We start from the raw sequence: 5,877 nt of genomic DNA, 5'->3' as shown, positions 1-5,877 counted from the left end.
GCGGCTGGGCCTTCTTATATGCCAGGGCCCTTCGCCCCGCCCATCCACTTCCGGATCCTCCCCCTCGAGTTTAAAGGGCCAGAACTCAGCCCAGTCTAGCCCAAGGATACCCCCACCCTCGCTTCTTCCCCTGCGGGGTGTCGTTCCTTCCTGGCCTGTGTTTCCCCCAAAAAGCAACTTCCTGCTTCTCTAGCAAGTCGTGTAAGGTGAACTGGAATCTTGGTACTACAACTCCTGACTAGGCGTCAGCCACCGGCTTCCACAGAGGGGGAAGCTGGTGTTGCTCTGCATGTTTAGAGCAAGTAGACGAGGGTCTTTATCCGATCCAGATAACTCGGGGAAGCGTCTGAGACTTTCTATCCGTCCACTTAGGTGTAACGGATGAACACGCAAGAGCCGAGAACCGGTACAGCAGCAACGGCCAGAACTGATTTCGGTGAGACGAGTGGCTGAAAGCCTCAGCAACAACTGACGGAAGAAAATGCTATTCTCGGATTGGCTACTGCTGAAACTACCGCTCTAGATTCAAAGCTCAGAGCTGCCGCGGGACGCAGCTCGCTCCTCCCTCTGGGCCCGCCCCCTCCGACTGGTCCACTCCGCTGACGCCATTCTCTTAGGCCCTACCCAGACTCCAAATCTGACTAGCTTAGTGTTCCCAGCTCTTTTCGTCCACTGTGAGCCATGATTAGTTTTCCCACTAAGTGCGAGGTTACTCTGCTTAAACTGTTAGCCATCTTAACTGTTAGCCATCATATTTACTCTTAACGCTATTAGTGAGATAGGTGTTATCAACCCCATTTGGTAGAAATAGAAACCAAAGTTAAGAGAAGGTGTGATTTTCTCAAAGTTGCAAGTCAGGTCGATTATGGAAAGCAGTAGGCCTCATTTCCTGCAACTGTCTTAAGTGAAATAGAACTGGCAGGCTGAAATGGTTGCACCCAACCTGGAGCATCATCCATTACCTTCCACCATGGCCTTGCCGACAGTGATCAGAATAGGATTTTATTTCCATACAGGTTGGAGCACACCGGGAAAGATTCCTGGGGAGGATTCTTATTCCAGTTGGTCACGGCTCAGGCAGGTTAAAATCTTCGGGGATATAGAACTGGACTTGTAGTGCCAGTTCCTGTGGCAAACAGACATGGGCCCCCACGTTGTTAGCTGGGTAACCAAGGTTAGCCAAGTCATGTAACCTTTTAAGATTAAATGTAAAATGAGGACAATATTAGTATCTACCCCTTAAGGATATTGTGAAAATTAGAGGTAGTGCTTGCTTCAACAATAAATACTGCGCCTGGCTCATGCTACCAAAGTCTGATAACATGGTGACTAAGGATGGGGATGGAGCCAGGGCTAGGGCCTGAGAAATCCAGTCTAATAACTTGTGTGACTCATTCATCCGTTAAACTAACATTCACTGAGCAATCATGATTTGCAAGGCTTTGTACTAGGTCCTAAGGACAAAAGACATGGTCTTTGCCTTTGAGGAATTCAGTCTTATGGAAAAATATATTTTAAAATAAATTTTAAATCTATCCACTTCTCTCAGTCTTTACTACCACCACTCATCCAAGCCTAGCCACCATCATTGCTTGCCTGTTCTTCTATATAAGCTTTGGTCTCTGCTTAACTCTCTCCAGAAAAATCTTTAAAAAATGTGAATCAGATTATGTCACTCTCCTTGAAGAATAGCTTTCTATTGCTCTTAGAAGAAATTTTGAGTTCCTTATCATTGCCTGCAAGGTCCTACATGATCTGGCTCCAATTTACCTCTCTAAATTCATCTCATACTGCTACTTTTTCTTCGCTATATTCTTTTATTATTATTATCATTATTTCAAGTATACAGTTCATTAGTTAGACATTTATATAGTTTAAAAATGATCCCCTTAATCGCTCTTTCTCTCCTCTGGCTCTCTACTTAGCCAATACATTAAATGCATTCCCTATGCTGTGCTCCCCATCCCTGTGACCGACCATCTATCAACCACTAATTTGTACTTCCTTAACCATTTGCCCCATTCTCCCACCCCCCAACTCCCTTGCCCTCTGTCTGTCACCAGATTGTCCTCTATATTTGTCTTCATCACATTCTTACCATACTGGTCTCCTTTCTGTTCTTCAGAATGCCCAAGCCCTTTCTCATAACCAGGGACCTTTGTATTTGCTGCCTCACTGCCTATAAGGCTCTTCTCCCAATACTATGAATGACTACCTCCTATTTGTTCTTTAGGCCTCATTTCAAATGTTACTTTCCCAAACAAGACTTCCCTGGCCACTCAATCAAAATTAGTTTCCCTTTGTTTATTTCTTTCATTGTACTCTTTCATTGTACTCTTCTAAGTATATAGGCTCCATGTGACCTTTTCTGTCTTGTTTACAGCTAAATCCCCAGTGCATACAACAGTGGCTGGCTCATGGTAGATGTCCAAAGTGAACTTAAATGAATGAATAAAGCAATCCTAGTAGAATCATAATTAGAACTGGAAAAAATTTCATTCAAAATACATTTCTTTAAAATAGAAACCAATATTTCACAATACATAATGAGGGCAAATGAGACTTTATCTTGGGGGAGAAATTAAAATTATATTTAACAAAATTTAGGGAAGACTTCCAGTTAAAGATGGTGAGTTGAACACATACATTTATACCCATTCCCTTTTGAAACATGTCTACATAACAATAAAGATATTTTAATGTTTTTTTAAAGGTAAAACTCACAACATCAAAGAGAATGGGCAAGGAAGCAACAGCAACAGAGATGGACAAGTCGTAACTGACCTAGCAGACTAAGAAAAAAGAGTCCCAGTGGAGAAAGCCAAGAAGCAACCAGATTGAGAATACAGAAACCACAAAGGCTCAGGAATTGGTTCCTGCAGGTACCTCTAGGAGTAGGGGATGAAGCTAGGGTAGGAAAATTGGGTTAGGTTGAAAAATTTTAAGAAGCAATTAAAGCTTCTCCTTCAAGCCAATAGAAGACTGGAAATTTAAATTCTGGAGACAGCAAAACAAAAAAGGATGTTGATCTGAGTGAAAGCTGAGGGTAGAAGAAGGATATTGAAAAGAAAGGGATTAAATGAATGATTACACACAAAATGTTGAGCCCTTGTTACAGACTACCAGTTTTCTACCAATATCAATTTTTCCCTTCTTCTATAGTAGTAATAGAACCCTGGTTTTTATTTATTTTAGTACATAGCCATCAAAATAAAAACCAAACTTGTTAATGTCCCTTGGAGCTAGAAATGGTCACATGATGATATTCTGGGCAATAGAAAGTGAACAGAAGCAATATGAGCAACTTTCATGTAGAGATATGAAAAGGAAGGGTCTTGTCTTTCAGAAAACATGGTAGTGAACCATCTTAGACCATGTCAATCAGGGCAATGCCTCAGGAATGACAAAGCAGTAAGACTAAAGAAGCCTAAGTTCCTAGCATCATGGAGCCACTATACTAGCTCTGGGCTGCTTACTTCCAATATGTTATATGAGAGAAAAATAAACTTCTTAGTTATATTCATCATATATCAAGCAACAACTACCAGTATTGCAAAAGAAGCAGAGATAAATCGACAGGTATAGCTGAAATTTTTAATGCATGTCCCTCAGAAATCATAACAAGCAGATAAAAAGAAACAGAAATACTGAAGACATAATTAATACTATTAATATGCTCAAGCGACTACATATATGAAGTCCAAATCTTAAAAAAAATTTTACCAGGAAACAAAAATAAATAAATAAATAAATAAATAAATAAATAAATAAGACCTAAGAATTTATCTTATGAAGTGAGAAAAAGAGCAATAGAGAATTTTCAGTAATAGGGAAACATGAAGAACACAGGGTAGACATCAAGAGAGAAAAGATAGAGAATAAAAGATTAATAAAACTAGAGATTGGTTCTTTAAAAAAATTTAAAATATCTATAAAAAATGCATAGGTAACAAAAGTAAAAGTGAAAATGCAGAAGAAATAACTATAGAAAGTAGAGACACAATTTTTAAATAATTGTATTAAGAAAAATTATATGCTAAGAAATTTGAAAACCTAATGGAGTAGTCATAGAAAAAAACCAAAATGCCAAAACTGACACAGGAAGAGAACTTAAGTAGATTGGTAAATAATAAAACAATTGAAAATGGTAGTCAAAAACTTCCCACCATTCCCTCCAAATACCCGGCTGTTTTTATAGGTAAGATTAACACATTTTCAAGAAATATTTCCAGATATAGAAAAAAAGTAAAAACTTTTCTATAATAGCAATAGAACTCTGATTTTTATTAACAAGACTTAGGGAAGACTTCCAGTTAAAGATGGTGGATTGAACACATACATTTATATACAGCAAAAAAAGCTAATTTAGACTTGACTCAAAAGTAGGATAATATGAAAAATAAAATTACAGAACCCTTTCACTTATATTATTGCATACAGCCTAAATAAAATATTAGCTAACTATACTCATTAGAATAGGGTAAGTTTTGCTGTGCTAACAAATAATTCCAAACTTCAACAGCTTAATATAATAAGGTTCAATTTCCATTCATACTTTATTTTCATCTCAGATCAGCTGGAGACTTTTTACTCTATGTCATCCTCACTCTGTGTCTCAAACTGATGGAATACTGACCATAAGGAAAATACAGCATTGCTAAAAGGTACAAACTTCCAGTTATAAAAGAAATATTATGGGGATACAATGTACAGCATAAGAAATATAGTCAATAATATCGCAATAACTTTGTATGGTAACAGATGGTTATTAGACTTATAGTGGTAATCACTTCATAAGATATATAAAGTCAAATCTCTATGTAGTACACCTGAAACTAATATAATATCGTATATTAACTATACTTTGATTAAAATATTTATATAAAACATTACTTGTCATTGCTTCAAAGGGAAAGAGATAATATGTTGGAACTCACACCTGCTCTTAAAGCTTTCACCTGAAACCAACACATATCTTTTTTTTTTCCCTGCCAGAAAAGGTCATGTTAATGTATCTGGAATACCATAGTAAAGCTTTAATGCAAAAAGTGACACCCTGGATCTCCACAAATAAAAGTATCATCTCATTTCTGTTGTGGCAGAATCAAATTGTTCTTGACCTCATAATCACAGCTCAAGGTGATGTTTACACTCTTATCAACACAAGCTATTAAACTGTAAACGCAATTAGAAAGGGATATCTCTAAAATTAAAGAAATAGTCTTGGTTCTCCACTCCATTGAGAGAGAAACAACCCTTTGATTCTGATAGATTCTGGATATAGACAAATGAGATGGGATGTGATTTAAAAGTTATTAAATATGGACTAATCATGCTGGCAAAAATTTGTGTTCTTTATGTATTTATTATGCTTGCTTGGGCTTGCTTGTCCTTTTGTATAAAACAACTTATTAATACCTCGAGAGGCCAAAGGCCCAAGAGGTAAAGGAAAAAAAACAAAGATATGTATCTGGACAGATATATGTGCAGCATCATGAATATACAGGGTCAAAGTATGGATGATCCACAAAGAAAGGAATATAAATATGAAAATCAACAGAATTTGTCACAAACATCCTAAAAGTTAACATCTCAACCAAAAGAGAGATCATTAATATTTGATACTTTGGACAAATATCAGGATTCCTTCATATACCACTTTTCCCTAAACAAATACTGCGACCACATTCAAATGTATGTTATCAGTCCCCCTTGTCAAATATTCTTAAAGTTTGCCAACCTTTGAATTCAAGGTTCACAATCCTTCCTCTGAAGAATGTCACAAGGTCTCATTTTTCCTACTCGGTGTTAGCCCCTCCCCTTTTACAGATCACAAGACAGCTTCTGAATGGGGTCTTAAATTATACTTGTGTATAA

The sequence above is a fragment of the Rousettus aegyptiacus genome, unplaced genomic scaffold (assembly GCF_014176215.1).
Source record: "Rousettus aegyptiacus isolate mRouAeg1 unplaced genomic scaffold, mRouAeg1.p scaffold_m13_p_1, whole genome shotgun sequence".
NCBI classification, from domain to species: domain Eukaryota; kingdom Metazoa; phylum Chordata; class Mammalia; order Chiroptera; family Pteropodidae; genus Rousettus; species Rousettus aegyptiacus.
Note: the sequence above shows the minus strand (reverse complement) of the source record.